At 34.7% G+C, this 19,722-nt stretch overlaps 1 protein-coding gene across 7 annotated transcripts in view; it reads left to right on the forward strand.

Moving 5' to 3' along the window:
• Positions 1–19,722, forward strand: part of ADGRL3 (adhesion G protein-coupled receptor L3) — an 860,202-nt gene that overhangs the window by 161,055 nt on the left and 679,425 nt on the right. For 6 of the 7 annotated variants that reach the window (XM_082838915.1, XM_082838914.1, XM_082838913.1 and 3 more), the window contains one exon: positions 11,096–11,164. The gene's annotated coding sequence lies outside the window, so the exon portion shown is untranslated. Of the gene's footprint in view, positions 1–9,452; positions 9,623–11,095; positions 11,165–19,722 lie in introns of those variants that run through there. The other variant, XM_082838916.1, reaches the window with a different exon arrangement.

Below are 19,722 nucleotides of genomic sequence, written 5' to 3' on the forward strand. Positions count from 1 at the left end.
GATGACTGAATGAAAATGGCTATGAATAGTTTTCTTCCTTGAAATCTAAATATATAAATAGGTTTGCTTTTTTAATATGTTTAAAATTTTCATCCTTTTTAATAGAACGAAGGTTAAAATTACAAGTTGAAATATGGAATTTAAAAGCTGTTGCCTATCAGTAGGAATTTTGCCAAGCATTAGAAGAAAAAAATTAATTTTGGGGGTGAAAAAATGATTTTAGCCAAGTTTTTCAAACCCTTTCTGTCTTACCCTTCCAGAAATAACTTGTTCATCTTTGATCTTGATTCGTAACTATAATAACCATAGCTTGCTGTGTTTACGGTTATAATAGGTATGTAATAATCATGTAAGAGGGGATATATGACTGTGTTTTCTATAAAGCATGGTCATTTAGTTCTAAATGCTATTTGAAGGAATAAGAAACATGCAAAATTTTATTTTCATTTATAGTTATAGGTAACTTTATATTTGCATATTTTATCTCATGAATTTGAGAATTTAACTTTATTTGTTAAGAGGAAAAGTAGAAAAAAATAGAAAAAAACATTTTATTTTAACCATTAGTATTTCCTTTACATCTCCTGAAAGCATACTTTAAAGTAAATTGGTTATATTTAGTAACAAAGGAAACTAAATTGCAGTACCAAGTAAATTTAAAAATCTCAGTATTTTAATTCAGTGATTTCCCTTGTGTTATGTTCCTTGACTTGTTATTCTGAAAAGTACTGTTTCATTTTGATAGACCTTACTTTTTAAAGATTTGTGTTGTTTGCTTGCAAGCAATATTTATTACTGTTAAAAGACCTGTGAATAAATATGGTTCCCCAACCCCCCCCAAAACCCCCAACTAATTAAAAATATTCTATTGGACATTGTTTAGAAGGAGAGATATGAATTTCCCCCCTCATGGGTATGTGATATTTAAAAAGCTTAGGGACTTCCCTGGTGGCATAGTGCTTAAGACTGCACTTCCAATGCAGGGGACCCGGGTTCAATCCCTGTTCAGGGAATTAGATCCCATATGCATGCCACAACTAAGAGTTTGCATGCCACATCTAAGGAGCCTGCATGCCTCAACTAAGGAGCCCGCCTGCTGCAACTAAGGAGCTAGCGAGCTGCAACTAAGACCCGGTGCAACCAAATAAATAAATAAATATTAAAAAATAAATAGCTTAAACTGTGGATTTATATACTCTTTTTTTTTTTGCAGTACACGGGCCTCTCTCATTGCGGAGCACAGGCTCCGGACGCGGAGACTCAGCGGCCATGGCTCACGGGCCCAGCCGCTCCGCGGCATGTGGGATCTTCCCGGACTGGGGCACGAACCCGTGTCCCCTGCATCGGCAGGTGGACTCTCAACCACTGTGCCACCAGGGAAGCCCGGGCGTTAACTTTTAATTGTCTATAATACCAACATAGTTTGACCTTATTGAAGTGCACAAAAGTAAAAATTCAGTTATATAGAATCTTGTTTGGGCAATGTGTTCTTTGCATAGAGAAAAACTTCTGAAAAATTGAAGCAAACACCTACCCGATTAATGTGGCAAAACTCCAAATGTTTGATACTTTGACTAAAACAGTTTCCAAGGTTCTTTTTAGGTAGATTTCATTTTTCCTCAGAGCTTCAGGTATTCGTGGTGGTGGTTAGTCTGTCAGTATGTCATTGTGATGCCTCTGCTTCTGAATTTTTACTTGATAGAACTCTATAGAAAATAAAGAATAACTAAGTGTTGACTGAGGGCCTGTCTGTGAGTCAAGTGCATTGAGTTTTAGTGCAGTGTGACTATTTTCTTTTTTAAACATATTTCTTGATTAAGGACTGTATGTTAGATTGATCTGATTTCCAGATGGTGGAGTCTCGTGATAAGGGACTTTTTACTGTGGCATATAAAGCACATCGTTTTAAAGATCTCAGTACTCAAGATTTTCTGCTTGAAATCTTATACAAAGTGAGAAATAAAGCTGCATGCAATGAACTACAGGAAGTGTAAGAATGGAACTGAAAAAAGGAGAAAGCAGAGTAGCAGTGCAATGGAAATCTGATATTTGATATGTAAGCTATTCCCTTTTAGTCCTGCAGCCAGATTTTTTTTTTTTCACTTGTGCAGAAGCATTTCTTTCTTTCTCTTTCTGCTTTTTGATCCCACACCCTGCCCCCTGCACAGTTGGAATGTCCCCAAAAGACTTTGGCAGAGGTCACTTCTCAGAGGCTTTTTAAACTTTAGTTAGAATACATTTATTGATTTTTTTTTTTTTTTTTTGTGCGGTACGCGGGCCTCTCACTGTTGTGTCCTCTCCCGTTGCGGAGGACAGGCTCCGGACGCGCAGGCTCAGTGGCCATGGCTCACGGGCCTAGCCGCTCCGCGGCATGTGGGATCTTCCTGGACCGGGGCACGAACCCGTGTCCCCTGCATCGGCAGGCGGACTCTCAACCACTGCGCCACCAGGGAAGCCCCTAGAAGAAGCCATAAGAATGAATTTTGTCATGTGACTTTGCTTAAAATTATTAAATTTTATTGATTTATTTATTATTTATTAAATTATTAAAAAAATTTTTAGTGACCAGTGGAATGAGGATTTTTGGAAAAAGCTCATCTGCGATTCACTGTCTGACTTGGCAATCCGAACTCTTTTAAACCTTTGAGAACACTTCATCAGATGCCGGGTCCTCATCGTTAGTAAAACTCTGAGAGGATTCTGGCATATTGGATTTTCCTTGGGATTGATATCAGCTGACAATTTGGCCTCACAGATATCGGAGATAAAAATCATTTTTCTGGAACTGACAGAAACTGCATAAGTATTTAAAAGTTCAGTAACTCTTTTTAAAAAATTCGGTCATGCGTCTGTTGAACGTATTTGGTAGCATGAGTTGGCACAATAACTTGTTCTTAGGCTCTTTTCCTTATTTGTAATCATTTGAGATTAAACCGTTTTAATTGTGTAAATTAGCCATGAAGAGAAAGTACATTTCTGTCAAATGAAAACCTGATAATTAAGGATAGGATAATGTTTAAGGAAAAATATCTTTTCATATTTTAGGATTTCTGCTTCAGTGCATTTTAAAGTTTCTTGTTTAAATTTTGAACATGAGATAAAACTTGACAAGATTTCCTACATCCTTAATTCTGAGATAATTCTCATATGAATCAGTGAGTGTACTCCCCAAGTTATTTTGGTTGATACTGTTCTAGCACGCATGTTTCAGGCTAGGCTCTGGTGTCTGACTGGTGTCAAAGAAAACAAGATGGATTGATTGTGGAGTGTTTAAATAATATACACTGAAAGTTGATTATTATGCATTATATTTAAAAATTACTATACATTGTATTTAAAAATTATTTAGAGGTCATTTAAATAGCAAATATCTGTAATACATACAAAATGAATTAATTCATATGCAACCTTTCAAAAATACATATCATATCAAATCATATCAAAAATACATATCAAAAATACATACATATAAAAAACAAGCTAACTGTACTTTTTTTCTTTTTGCAGTCCACCTTAAAAAAAAGGAAACATTATGAGCTTTAAAATGTATATTCAAAGGAGCAATAGCAGTCAATATCACTTGGTTGATGTATATACTAAATTAATTCTATATACTTTGTGAATCATAGTTTTGTATTTTAACAGGAATTCTGAGACCACGTTTTTTCTAACTCCTGTATTTGAAAAAAAAATGTTTATTACTCAAAATTTGCTATATTGCTACTGAAGTTGAAACAAATGGATAGTGATCTAAATAATCCTCTTTTTAATAAAACTTCTTGGGTACTCAATTACTGTTATATTTTCATTACTTATAAAGCAAACTGTTCAAATTATTTTGAACTGTTCTGTCATAGAACATATAAATGTGTATTTTTTTAACAATTAATACTTCATGATATAAGTAATGAAGTGGATTTCAGTGTGTTCTACCAGAAAATGTTTAAAAGTATAGAGAATAGGCAGGTACTTTTTATTATAAATGGAAGAAGCTAGATAACTCCTTTTATTGTAGAACTTAGGAATCATGATTAATATGTAAATATGTGTTGTTATAGTTAAAACATAACCATTTTTGAGGGTTAAAAACACATTAAATTGGATGAAAAGAAAGAATTGGAAAGAAAAGAGCATACATTGCATAGGAAATAATCTTCCTGGAATCCCACCAACTCTTAGGGTTAGAGCAATGGGCTGATGACTACTTGTAATGCAGAAATGTTAAAGGGAAAGCAGGAAACCCTCCTGCCCTCAGCCATTAATCCATCTTCCCCACACAGAGTTTCCATTATGAACTGAGTCTTTTTCTAAGTATTGGTTCTAACTTTCCATAGTCACATCTGTTGTATATTTTACCATCTTTTCTCCCATCATAGGAAGCTTCTCGTTTTCCTGTAAGTGACAGAGTGCTTGAACTCCTTTTGATGGTGAATTATTCACAGCAGGTCACATTTTTTTCCTTATTATGCCATAGGGCAATAGCTGCAGAGGTCCTTACATAGGAACAAGCTAAAGCATCTGTGACTCCATTCTAAGGCCAAGCCCGAAGAAAGAGGTGCTTGTGGGTACAAAAACTTGGGAGAAAATAATGTTCTTGCCTTTCAGTATCTTGATATCAAGGCCAAAAGAGTACAGCAGAAACAGACCTCTGAAGGAATTACCACTTAAGTACAACGCCTTAACCAAGATGAGAGTTTTGGTGTTACATATGCCATGAACTTCTGATTAATCAGGAAATTACCATATCTGTGGGGCAGAAACAATCTTTATGTAATTGAATTACAAATGAAGTAAAAGACCTATTTTTGGTTTTGATTTTAATAAGTAAAAACTGTTTTCTGTGAAAGTAAGAACTTTGTGTACACTATTCTAATCCTTGTTATTAACTACAGAGGCTGGGTATACAGGAGACACTAATTAAGGGTTTTCCCCTTCCCTTCTGTTTGTCTACCACGTCCTATCCTATTCTACTTTATCTTATCCTGTCCTACCCAGTCCTATCCTCTGTATGCAGGCAGCCAAACTGACTGTCACCATAAGAAATTTCTTCCCTTGTCTTGTGTTAATTATAACTTATTTTCATATTCATTTAAAAAAATGTAAGAAGTTCAGCATTTTATAAGTAAAAATGTTGGGTAATACATTGATTGAGCTCTGAGGATTATTCCCTGTTTTGGATTGTGTGCAGTCCTTTCCCCCAATGAACTATGAGTTGTCCATGTACTGTATATTATTTATATCCTTTGTAGATCTGTTGGCTGTTCCAAATAATGTTATATTTTTTCCATGAGGAGGAAGTTTATAAGTAATTTATTCTAATTTATCCACGTTAAAAATGAAGATACTAAGTGCTAGAAAAGGGATGGGATTTTTCATAACATAAAATAAATAATTAGCGGGAGTGTTTTCATTTTAACATTGGTTTTCAGTCAACATTACACATTCTTTCCTTTATTATTCCCTTGTTTTTGTTAACTTGGCATTGAGTTTGCTCTTCTTTTCTTAATTCCATTTAAGGTAGAAGCTTTAGTTATTGATTTGGGAACTTCTCTGCTAATATAGATGTTGAAAGCTATACATTTGCTTTTAAGCACTACTTTAGCTGCATTTCATAAATTTTGTTATGTTGTGCTTTAGTTTTTCTTAAGTTGAAAATATTTTAAGTGATTTCTTCTTTGATGAATGGGATATTTAGAAAAAACATTTTAAAAAAGTCCAGGGCTTCCCTGGTGGCGCAGTGGTTGGGAGTCCGCCTGCCGATGCAGGGGACGCGGGTTCGTGCCCCGGTCTGGGAGGATCCCACATGCCGCGGAGCGGCTGGGCCCGTGAGCCATGGCCGCCAAGCCTGTGCGTCCGGAGCCTAAAGTCCAAATATTTAGGGATTTCCAAAACCTCTGTCTTTTTTATTTTGAATTTAATTCTGTTTTGGTTAGAAAACTCACTCTGTATGATTTCAATTCTTTTAAATTGCGAGAAAGATGGTATAATTCCTAGGTAAAAATGCCACAGCATCCCTACTGTTCTTACCAAAAGCAGAGTAGTTTTTCTGGCATAAGCACTTAATTTATTATATGACTAGTCAATTTCCATTGTTCTGAAATAGTTGTTTTTGGCAATTTTGTCTAGTTTTATAATTGATTTAGAATCTACCCTAAGGTATTCTCCTTTATAAAATAGCATACATTCTTGGGGCCTCTAAATTATCACATGTGAAAAATATGGTGCATTTAGAATTAAACTTTGCCTCTTGATTTAAAATGCACCAGCAGGGCTTCCCTGGTGGCTCAGTGGTTGAGCGTCCTCCTGCCGATGCAGGGGACGCGGATTCGTGCCCTGGTCCTGGAAGATCCCACATGCCGCGGAGTGGCTAGGCCCGTGAGCTATGGCCGCTGAGCCTGCGCGTCCGGAGCCTGTGTTCCGCAGTGGGAGAGGCCACAACAGTGAGAGGCCCGCGTACCGCAAAAAAAAAAAAAAAGCACCAGGATCTTTAGAGATTTTTTTGTGCAGAAAGTGTTGAGGCTAAATTCATGGAGTTTACCTTAACAAGCTACTCTATCTGAGCTGTAATCTGTCTGAGGAACCAGCCAGCAGCCCAAGCTGGCTGATGGGGAAATTCAGTTTAATGGAGTAGAGTAGTGTCAAAAAATGTTTATAATGGAAAAGAATGTATTCATCCTATAGAGGGTCTTGAAAGCCAGACTCTGTGGTAAGCAATAGGGTGCATTTTTGGATTACTGAGGAAAACGAGGTCTTAGATTATTCTGTTAACTGTTTTCAAGGTAGATTTAAAAGGGGATAGAATGGTGCTCTAAGAGTACCAAGGTGCTGTTGCAGTATGGCAGTTATGGGGGCCAGTGGTGACAACATGTAGTAGCAGGTGGCCAAACTAAGTGTCAGATGCTTTGGATTCTTGTTTTGGCACTATTACTTGATAACCATGATAATCTTTATGAGTTGCAGCTTTCTAATCTGTAAAATAGGAATATTTTTGCCTCTGCCTGCTTCACGTGGCTAGGATGATTATGTTAATGGAAATAGAGATGAAAAACGAATCTAAACACTGCAGAGAGAATAATATGGTGGTACATGGTGACGGTTATCAATAAGGAATTAAAGTAGAAAATATTTGAAGATAACTCATAGACTAGTAGATTGGAAGACTGAAAGGGGGTAGTTGGAAAAATGATTTGAACATCACAACTAAAGAGGTAACACTTGAAGGCAAGTTGAAGATATGGAGATGGAATGTCAATAATGCTGTTAATGTATCTATTTATAGAGCTTTGTCTTGTATTTTCTTAACTTCCAAATAGTTTGAAATGATACTATGAAGGCCATATACTTCCTTTCACAGATAATAAATTGTGGCACCCAGTATGTATTTGTTTAATTCTGAAAATGATTGAAAGACTAGCTCTCATAGACAAAAATGTTGCCTTATAATGACTTCTTTGATTCATTGTATTTTTATAAAATCTCAGTTCTCATTGATCATTAAAAATATCACTGTCATCTTAGGTTGCAGACCATCTATTAATTGACACCAGAATGATCTTTCAAAAATATGTTTGTACATGTCGCTTCTTTATTGCTTCATGAACCTTTCCTGGACAGTTCAGTACAAGATGTCAGATACTTTTGGAATTAATGCCACACAGACAAAGACAATAAAATGTCTTTTTCTCTTAACTCCAGACTAATTTTTACTGAGATTTCCTGGGGAATCTCATTTAAATATCAGAATGTGAATGTGCCTCCTAATAGTCATCAATGTTAGGAAATTCTGAGATGACTATTTCCTGAAAAATTCATTTAAGGAAGCTTGTTTTCCTTCCAATATAAACATCCTCGTAACATATATGGACAGTAATAGTCAGTATAATGCTATTGAGAAGCTTGAGGGTATAGACTCTGAATTTGGACTACTTGTGATCAAATTCTGACTTTACCACTTAGTGTCTTAGAATATTTATTTGTAAACTAGAAGATAGCATTCATACCAATCTCAGAAGATTTTTGTAAAGGTTAAATGAGAATATAAATGAAGTGTTTTAGTCCTTAAAATTTTTTAAGTTAAATGCGAATATAAATTGTTCAGAAAATAGTGTTTAAAACTTAAAAATTAGCTTTTTAAAAGTCTTAAGAATACAAAATCAGACTTTCTCTTTCTCTCCTTTTTTCATTTTGTCTTAATCCCCATTGAGAATGATGTGTAAACTCTATAAGTGATATTTTTGTCTGTTCACTTCACTTCTGAATCCATAGTACCTAGAACAGTGCCTTGACACAGGGTAAATATTTAATTGCTAAGTGAAGGAAGGAAGGAAGGAAGGGAGGAAGCTGCTTTACTTTTTACACTTGCTAGCTCAGGAATAGAAAATTTACCTTGAACATTCATATTTATCATGTATTTTTTTTAAATTGGAGAGTCAAACTTTATTGTTATATTAATTTCCATTTTTGATATACATGTGTTTGTTTACATTTTATCTAAAGCATGGACTGATTTAACTTTTAATTTTTAATTAAAGCAATCTGGTATTCATATCCAAAGTATTTCCATCTAATTCTTAAAACCTAGAGTGAATTGCAGTAATTGCTTGTGAATTGCTTTTTATATAACTTTTGAACAGTAACGAAAACATGAAAATATAAACTCATCAAATTCTTATGTCTTCCATGAGTGTTTTCCTTCGATGTAGTCACATTGCTCAAAAATAATTCCAGTGACTTTTCTTTTAAAAATCCCTTTTAGGCAAGTTTACTAACTAGAAAAGAAATTAGTAAATTCTAATTTACTAATTAGAAAAGAAAGTTTACTAATTAGAAAAGCCTTATTACTTTATACTGATAGAACAGTGTCATTTGATATACCTTTTCTTGCCCTTCTCTGCTTTTCTATTCCCTTTACCTGTCCACTCCTCTTTTCCTTTCTGTGTTTTACCTCAGACCTGACCTTCCTCCTCTTAGGAGGCTAAGTGACTGTGTGTGCGCTTGTTCTTTCCTCTGAGTTGTCTACAACTCATAAGTCCCTTAAGTGGCTGTAATTGAGTGAAGTACTGAGACGTTGAATAGCCATACTGTAAGTTGGAGAATCTCTATTCTTCTGTATCAATAGAAATATGACCTACAGAGATAGTTATGCAAACAAAATCAAAGGCACCTATAATGGTGCACTTTTGTTCTTGGTCTCAATTTATGTAAAGTCAATACAGACAGTTTCCAATTAATAATTTTAATTTTTAACTAAAAAAATTGTTTTGTTCACCCAGTCAGCATTTTTGAGGCTGTATTAGGGGCGTTGTTCTTTAGGGAGGGGTAATGGAAATTGAATAAGTAGTCACAGCCCCTGTTCTCAAACAATCCACATTACAATGTAGGGTTCAGCAAAATAGAAGAATACACAAAGAGGTAACGGAGCATCAGGGAAAATCTGCTTGGCTCTGTCTGTGGCGTAGTCGTTCTGGTGCTATCAGGGAGAATGTTGTGGAATAAGTTATGTTTGGATTTCAGGATGTATTTTCTAAATGGGAGAAAAAAAGATCTAAAGCACGAGGATATTTGGAGGAGAACCTGTGCTGTCATTACCCATGATTGCCCAGATATGTAGAATATTTACAAGGTGGGACATGGTTTTTCTTCAAAAAACAGGGAAAAATACCTTATTGGTATTTTAGCCAATAATTATTCAAGAAACACATTCAATTTGTTGAAAGAAGAGTTGTACAGGGAAATTCAAGAAGTTGATGAAAAAATTGCTTTCAGGTTCCTGTTCAAGTGGTCAAATGTGCCATTCAAACATGGACTTGGATTGCTCTTGTACCAAACCTCACTGATTGGCCAAATATGGGTAGATATTCACTGGAAAAAATACAGCGAGTTCTGTTGCTTTAATGTTTTAAAATGCTCAAACAAAATATAATGATTCTACTAGTGAATATTTTTCCACTAATTTGTTTTCATACATATCTGATGGTAATCAATAGTGATTCTGTAAAGGAGAACTCAATTTTAGTTTTATGCTAATGACTTTCTGCCTGTATCTAATTCCTTATCCATTTGGGGGACAAGATTCTAGAATAGATAATAGATTTTGTCATTGTTTTGGCATGTACATGATTTCTTAACCTTCTGCTAATAGCATAATACTACTATAATACTACTAATAGTGTAATAAATACTAAGTATCATAATAATTAATACAGGTGATGCTTGTATAAAGCATTAAGTGGACTCACTGGAAAGTTCAAAAGTTGATAGGACCAGTTGCATAACACTTAGAAAACACTGAAATTTCAGAGAATACCTTGAAGGACATTACTCCTTTTTACAATTTACTTTATATGTATATATAAAGTATACTATATATAGAGAGTATATATATATACTTTATATATATATGTCTTTACATTATTCCTTTTTTTGTAAAATGTTTGACATTGATATTATTTTAATAATAACAAAAATAGAAAATGCTATGGTAATTTACAGAAAATGAAGACCAAAATCTACCATTTAAGTAAACTCTCATTGTTTATTCCTTTCTAATATTTTTAAAATCTGAAATTGTCTAAATTATTGTAATCATAGCTTCTGTATTTATACATGAATACACAGAGCATGTGTATTTTTTGTGTTTGTGTGTATATGTATGATGGAGTAGGGAGATATAGTAAGGTCTCCCTCCAATTTTTTTCTCACAGCAGTTCTAGTAATAAAAGTGGTTAAACACACCCAGGATCTTAGCTAGAAGTGCCTGTTGCAAGAAACCAGAACATTTCTTGGAAATCTCAGAATTTATTTTAAAACCTTGTGTGTTCATTGAATTAGGAAAATATTTAAATTCCATGCCTATCAAATTCATTCACTTTTCCCAGTGGACATTATAGTAATGTGATGGTGTACAAATATAGGTCACATGTAAATTGAAATTCGTTTTTACACATGGTTCTGTGGCTACACACCACGCATTGTGGGAAAAAATACACTTGACAAACAATAAGAAATACACAAGTCTATTCAAGTAGTCCTACAACTATAACCATAAAATAAAATGTATATTTTTTCTCATCATCTAATTAACTTTTTTTTACAGAAATGTTTAAATGTTCAGTAAATCGGAGGAAAAAAACATGGATTTTTAGCAACTGAAGAGCAAATTAAGGTAATTATTAAAATTATTGTTGGGAATCATGATTGTTAGTAATTTCAAAGTGTATTTAATATGTTTATATTCAAGTTAGTATCTGCTTTTGTAAGTATCATATTGAAAATTTAACATATTTAATGGGCTACTGAAATGAAATTTTACATATTTTTCGAAAATAGACATTTCTTGTGAACAAAAATGTAAATAATATACTTCAAAGTATTTGCTGTTGTGGGGAAGTGTACTCCAGCTATATGAAAAATAAATGAGCTACTAAAAATAAATAATTTCAGTAGCTTTCTACCTCTTTTAAAAGACACATCGCTGTCTTACTCTCTTAACTAATATGGAATAACTATTCAGATTTTTAAGAAATTAGTACATGTATATGACACAGTTCATTAAAGCCATTTTTGCTTAATTCATTCGATTTGCTCTCAATTACATATCTGTGATAGTGAATGTCAATATTAGGAAATCAAATGTATGCATTTTATAGACCAAGCTGTTTAACATAAAGCACGTCCTTTTCAAAAGTGTTTTTATTTATCACAAATATATATATAGAGTACAACCTAAGAGACTTCAAGGAGTATAACCTTAGGCCAGAACACATATTTGCATCTTCTTCAGCAATCATTTGAAGGCTAAACAGGCCTTTATATTAATCAATCAACAATAAATTGGAATTTCCTTTCTTCTTAAAGTTACTAACTTCCTTAAAGCAATTTTGTAATTTCTAGAATGTAAATTCTTATAAATATGCAGCTTAAAAGTAGAAATAACTTTTTTATTTTCTTTATATTAAAATCATGTTCATTTAATTTTGAATTGTAATATAATTTGTATGTACTATAAATCATTATAAACCTATTTTCAAAGATTCTGTATTTTCCTTTTTACTCTAAGAGTACTAACTTAAGAGTATAAAAACATTACACTCACCTTTGTAGATCCTAAAATTTCCCCTTGATGTCTCTTCTTTTAGATATTTTTGTTTTAATTTCTTTGTCACTGCTTTCTTCTGCACACATTCACAAATGCAAAAACATAATATTATCCCTCTTTTCTAGAATAGATATGATTGAATCTATTTGTATTTGCTAGCTATCTATGTGTTGGCAGATAAAGTTTACAGACATTCTTTTACTGACTTGAATAAAATGGGTTTTTTGGTACTTAGTGAAAGAAATAAATTTAGGCTGATTGAATCATTTTTTTAAAAAAATTAAGCCAATCAAAACTTAGACATCTTGCTTTGGAGAAATTAAATGCTGGTGGGAAAGATATGAAGCTCTATAGAAATGACTGTATACATTTTAAAAGTGTCAGTGGCAAACTGCTAAGGAAACAAACGTGGGAGCAGCTCACTTTTGCTGGAGGCTCTTGAAACCTTCATGGAGGCTGTAAAATTCACTGAGGAGGTTGAGACAGAGAAGGTGAGGTCATGCATTCCAGACTAACAGAACAGCTTGTGAAAGAGCATATAGAGCAAGGGATGGCCACTGAAGGATTGATATTTACTTTGTTGCTGAAGGGTTACACACGTGGTAGAACAATGTTAAGATATGAGTCTGGAAAAGTAGATTTGGAGCAGCCCATGTAATATATCATGTTTGCCAGACGAATGCTTAATTTTCCATTAAGCTGTCTCTATGGAGTGCTCAAGGGTATCTGTAAGGTTGTGAGAAGAAATTTTCAGAACCTCTCCTGATGCTTGTTTTCATTAAGAAATATAAGAAAGAAAGGCCTTATAATATTTAATATAATGACTGCTACTGGCCCCACATATGACGTTTCTGGAAAATTGTAGGAATTTTTACAGTGTTAAATGATTGACAATGTTTGCTTCCTTGTTTTTTAATTGAAATATAATACATGTACTGTAAGTTCACCCTTTTAAAGTATACAATTCAGTGGTTTTTAGTATATTCACAAAGTTGTGTAATTGTCACCACTATCTAATCTAGAAATTTTTTTCATTTCTAAAAGAAACTTTGTACTCACGAGCAGTTACTCCTTATTCCTCCCTCACCCCATCCCCTGGCAGCCACTAATATACCTTCGGCTGCTATGAATTTACCATATAAATGGAATCATACAATATTTTTGTATCTGCCCTTTTCACTTAACATAATGTTTTCAAGTTTCACCCTGTGTGAATCAGGACTTAATTTTTATGCATGGATAATAGCAATAATATCACATTTTGCTGATCCATTCATCAGTTGACAGACATTGGGTTTTTTTTATACTTCTTGGCTATTATGACTAATGCTACTATGAACATTTATATCCAAGTTTTTGTGTAGACATATGTATTCATTTCTCATAGGTATATACCTGGGGTGGAATTGCTGTCATATGGTAACTGCATGTTTTATCATTTGAGGAACTTCCAAATTGCTTTCCAAAGTGGCTATACCATTTTACATGCCCACCAAAATGTTTGAGTGTTCTAATTTCATCATATTCTAGCCAAAAGTTATTGTCATTTTGAATTATAGCCATTCTGATGGATGTCAAGTGATATCTAATTGGATTTTGATAGCAGTATATATATATATATTTCTTGTTTTTGTTTTTGCGGTACGCGGGCCTCTCACTGTTGTGGCTTCTCCCGTTGCGGAGCACAGGCTCCGGACGCGTAGGCTCAGCGGCCATGGCTCACGGGCCCAGCTGCTCCGCGTCATGTGGGATCCTCCCGGACCGGGGCACGAACCCACGTCCCCTGCATCGGCAGGCGGACTCTCAACCACTGCGCCACCAGGGAAACCCTAGCAGTGTTTGTTTTTAAGAGTATTTTAGTGTACTGATGTTACATGAGTTTGGATAAGTGCATTAAATGTAATTATTGCCAAATTTAAACTAGACTGGTTCTCATATTTAAACAATACATGCATAAGTCAACAATAAAAAATGGTAGAGCTGGTGTTTTCTCTATTCCTACTAAGGGATATTTTCAGAGTTATTATATGATAAACATTGATAAGCTACTCAGATTTATTAAGGATAGCAAAAACAAAATAATCTCATACCATATGTGATTAAACTTGGCCTAAGGACATACCTGTCTTGCGGTATAAGTACACAGCATCATTAATATAGTATATATAGTACATATAGTACTATATGTACTATAGTACATCATTAATATAGTATATATAGTACACAGCATCATTAATAGCAAGATTTTTAATAACATCTGGAACACGAGTGCACACCTCTCTGGGTTTTTCAGCAATGTTTGAAGTCATGCTCAATCTAATCATTTACAAATTTTCACTAAATTTATGATAAATGTGTAGAAGCCTTATTTGAGATTTCCTGGGGGGAAGGAATGAAATCATTGGAAAAAACCCTAGTTCTTCCTGCTGTGGTAAAAATGGTTGAAATCACACAAGATAAATTATATGGCAACAAATAAAATTGTATTACTTTATCACCAAATACTGTTGGAAGATGACATGAAAAACATTATTTTAACCAGAAAAAAAAAAGTATTAGAACAAATTATGTAGTATGAGGGATTTGTTTTGCCTTTGGACAAAATATATGTTTTTCCAACATGCATTAATTTATGCTATTTGTTAGATTATTTTTTAAAATCAGGTTAATTGATATATAATTATGTAATGTACAATTCTATTTTGATGCATAAAGTTGTGTGAGAACGTACCACCAAAATCAAGATAATAGAATATATCCTTCACCCGCAGTTCTCTTGTGCCCCTTTGTAGTCATTCCCTCCACCACTATCAGCCCCGGGAAACTCTAGATTCTTCTTTAGAAACAAAATACAAAAAAACCAAAAACACCTGAGAGGAAGCACACTAAAGAGGTCAGGTTTTTTTTTTTTTAATTTTTTTGTGGTAAGCGGGCCTCTCACTGCTGTGGCCTCTCCCGTTGCGGAGCACAGGCTCCGGACGCTCAAGCTCAGCTGCCATGGCTCAGGGGCCCAGATGCTCCGCGGCATGTGGGATCTTCCCGGACCAGGGCACGAACCCGTTTCCCCTGCATCGGCAGGCGGACTCTCAACCACTGCGCCACGAGGGAAACCCAAGAGGTCAGGTTTTGAAAACAGATTCTATATATGACCTTCAGGATGTTACTTATCCTCTCACTGTTTCCATTTCTTTATTAGAAATATGGGATTAACAAAACCGTCTACCACATATCATTTAGGATAGAGCTAGGTATATTTAAGCACTTATAAACACTTAATGTTTTTAAAATAAACTATAATTTTTTGAACCTTTAAGGAAAGATATACTGGGGAAGATATATTCTCCACAGTAAATGACCTCTTAGTATGGATTCAACCACAAAGCATCAAATCAAGTTTTCAGAATAGTAAAACCAATTCAGGAACATCATGCCCACACAAGTTTTGGTTAATGGCTCCATTCTTCCAATTCCATAGGCACAAATGCTTGAAGTGCATCTTGAATTTTCTTTCACCTACATTGCACATTCATTAGCTACTGAGCACCTCTTCGGCTACTACCTTGGTCCAAATTGCAATCCCCTCTTGGCCGGAGAGTTACAACATTCTCCTGTTTTTCTTGCTCCACTGTTTTCACTGTACAGCCCTGAGAGCCTCTTTCTACCCTCAACCTCCCCTGCCCTCCAGACGCCATTTCTGTTTGCTGAACACAAGAGGCCGCTCTACGAAGGAGCCTTAGCTCCTTCTACCAATCACACGCTCCCAAGTTACACCCATGGCTTATTTCCTAGGCTTCAAATATCCTCTTCTCATGGCAGCCTTCCTTGAACAACCTACTTAAAATTGAAACTGTCTGGGGGCACTCCCTGCCCTCCTCTCTTGCTTTATTTTTCTCCAGATCATGTAATACCACATTACACACAATTCTGTTTATTGTCTCATCCCATTAGTTAATGGATTTTAAATATTTCCTCTTTACGGCATCCTTTTAATTTCTACTTTTCTGTGTCTTTTATATTGTACCACTGGCCTTGCTCATGGATTTGGATATTAGAAAGTTAATTCTGGAAGCAGGCAGTGTGGGGGCCCGTGTGACTAGAGGAAAGGAGGATTATCTGGGAAATATTTGCAATATCTCATGTAAGGAATTATAAAGATCTGGTTTAAGGCAACACCACCGGGGATTCCCGAGTGGTAGTAACACATTCGAGACTATGTGTTTAAAAAGTAAAACTGACAAGTCTTAGTGACTGTATTTGATTAGTGAGAGTTGAAGTCTCAGTGGGACAAGTCTCAGGCTTGAAACTGGCAACTCCATGGATAGTGATGCCTTTTACTGAGCTTTAGGGAGCAGGGTTCTTTGTGTGTGTTTTTTTACAGAAATAATTAATGGTTTCACAGAAATAATAATGCTTGTGTTTTACAGAAATAAAGTCCAGGGCTAGATGTTAATTTTTATCTTTAGGTAGAAATGATCTCTAAAAATACAACACCTTAAACTGAAGGTCATTAATGTCTCACTTCTTTACCCAATTGTTTATAGGAATTAAAAAATATTTTGACTTGCTATGAATTTACATTTTCTAATTAATTTCAAAACCACAGTCAGAAAGTGCAGGATGTAGAAACTGGCCATGGGCAGAGCAAAAGCACATTAATTATTCAGACAGTCATCCCTGCTTATTCCATTCTTGGAGATAAAGTGGCTGTCAGAATCTGTCAGCTGTATAGTTAGTGCCCTTCAGAATTTACATGCATAAATGGTGACCTTTGGAAATTTGCATAAATATAAGTCTGGCATTGGAATGATAGCTGCCAGTCAGTTTTGCAAGGCAAAAGTCAGCCACCATCTAAACCATAGAATGGGCAGTGAAGCAAGAATAGCAAATGGAGTCTATACAAAACAACAATAATACTTATTTCACCAAAACAAAAATACAACCTATTTTTTTTTTTTTTTTTTTTTGCGGTACGCGGGCCTCTCAGTGTTGTGGCCTCTCCCGTTGCGGAGAACAGGCTCCGGACGCGCAGGCTCAGCGGCCATGGCTCATGGGCCCAGCCACTCTGCGGCATGTGGGATCTTCCCTGACTGGGGCACGAACCCGTGTCCCCTGCATCAGCAGGCGGACTCTCAACCACTGCGCCACCAGGGAAGCCCTATACAACCTATTTTTAATAAAGATTTATAATGGTTACAGAAGTTATAACCAATTACTGAATATCCTTGAAGCAGTATTTTTGCTTTTCTCACTAAACATTTTTGTTAAAACTTTTGTTCTAAAATATCAAAAATTTAAAATTTAATCATTAAAATGTTTATTAGATATTATAAAATCAATGTATACTCATTATAGAAAATTTAGAAATATTTCAAAGAAAGAGTTTATTATCCATAACCCCATACCCAGAGGAAGCAGCGGTTAATGTTTTCGTGTAAATTTTTAGTTATCTTTTTAAATAAATAAATATACATAAACATATTCATAGCCTCATAAGTGGGCAAGTACCTTCTTACTAGCATTGTACTGTATTTTACTCAACATAAATACTACTGAGAGAAACTGAGATAAACGTATATTTATATAAATCTTTTGGTATGTAAGTGATTATTTCCTTGAATAGATTTTTAGCAGTGGAATTATTGGGTTTAAGTTCATGACTCTTTTTAAAGCTTTTGATACATATTGTTAAAATTTCCTTCCAGAAGATCTCATTGCCATAAGCTCTCAATTTACCTAAATACTGACCTTCTTTACTTAGTCATTTTCAAATGTTTTATATATATATATATATATATATATATATATTTTTTTTTTTTTTGCGGTACACGGGCCTCTCACTGTTGTGGCCTCTCCCGTTGTGGAGCACAGGCTCCGGACGCGCAGGCTCAGCGGCCATGGCTCAGGGGCCCAGCCGCTCCGTGGCATGTGGGATCTTCCCGGACCGGGACACGAACTCGTGTCCCCTGCATTGGCAAGTGGACTCTCAACCACTGCGCCACCAGGGAAGCCCCAAATGTTATATTTTAAATGTCTGATAAAAGCCTGCCATTTAGGAAATGTATTAAAATCTTTGTAAGGTAGAAAATCATTTTCAATTAAAATATATTTTCTTTGATAATTGTTACAAATTTCAATTTCTATATATAGTAGCATGTCACTTTATAACTTACCACACTCATCACCCTAAACCTGAAACATGCATATTTCAGAATAGTGCTGAATCTCTAAAATGAAAGTAAAATATAATGAAAACAAAATTCAAAAACTTTGAGCATTCAAAATAATTATACATAAATTGTGTGATAAGAGAGACTGACTAGCTGAGCAAGCAAAGTTTATTCTTCATCTCCTCTTTTTTGGACACCTGTGACTTTTCCTGCTTTGGCAAACAAGGTAGTGTCTACTATAATACTGGAATGCAACCAGACCTCCTTTAGTTTTTTTCATCTTGAAAATACCTGAACATGTTTTTTTTTTTTTTTTTTTAACTCAGTACATTAAAAATAAAACAAAAAGACTAGTTGAGAATAAACTATAAATGGATATACAGTTTTTTCCTGACATAATAGTTAATCTTAAGTTTGGACATTATGTGGGAAGTATACTAGTTTAGTCAAACCTCTAGGACAATTGTATGTTGACTTTCCATTATTTCTTATTTTGATGGGTAAACCCTGAGCCGGCAGTACCCTGGACAGAATCTTGTGTCCTGAACCTTATACTTGACCAGACCTTCTTTACCTTAAACTATCCAGTGCTGCCTCTAATTTATGGCATTGAAAATAATATGATGGTTCAAAAAGACTGGTCTTTTCTACCTAAATCAGGGATGCTATGTTGAATATAGAGAGATCTGCTCTAGGCCATAAATATTTATAGATTGGGGTTTTGTGCCACAGCTAAAAAGCTAAAAATAGTTCATTATTGACTATTGATTTTATTTGTTTTTTGCAGGAGAGGGATTTTTTTTATAATTTTTAAATTGAATATATACATTTAAAAATTTTTATTGCCTGTATGTGTTTAAAATTACTTAGGAATTTGTAAATACTGGAGGAATTTTATTAAATGTGTATACCCATGCAAATAATGAGTGTTATTTGTCTGTCTTTATAGATTTGTGTATCTGTGCTTATAGTATTTGTTTTGTTTTGTCTTCTGCATGCAATTCTACGAGATTTAAGACTTGTATAGAACTGTGTTTTTATCACCACAAGTAGGATACAAAATAGTTCTATCACCTAAAAATTCCCCCATGCTGCCCCTTTGTGGTCATTTTCTGCCTGTGTCTCTAACCCCTAGCAACCACAATTCTGTTCTTCATTCTTATATTTTCAAATTTTTCAGAATATCATATAAATGAATCATACAGTAAGTAACCTTTTGAAACTAACTTCTTTCATCATAATGCCTTTTTTACTTGTTTTGGAATATATCAATAATTCATTCATTCATTATTGCTGGGCAGAATTCTGTTGTATAGATGACTCATGGTTCAACTATCCATCCACTTGTTGAAGACATTTGGGTTGTTTCTAATTTTTGGTGAAAGTAAAGTTTCTATAAACATTCATATGCGGGGTGTGTGTATGTGTGTGTGTGTGCACATAAATTTTCATTTCTCT

Source organism: Leucopleurus acutus (genome assembly GCF_964270905.1).
Source record: "Leucopleurus acutus genome assembly, chromosome: 4".
Lineage (NCBI taxonomy): Eukaryota > Metazoa > Chordata > Mammalia > Artiodactyla > Delphinidae > Leucopleurus > Leucopleurus acutus.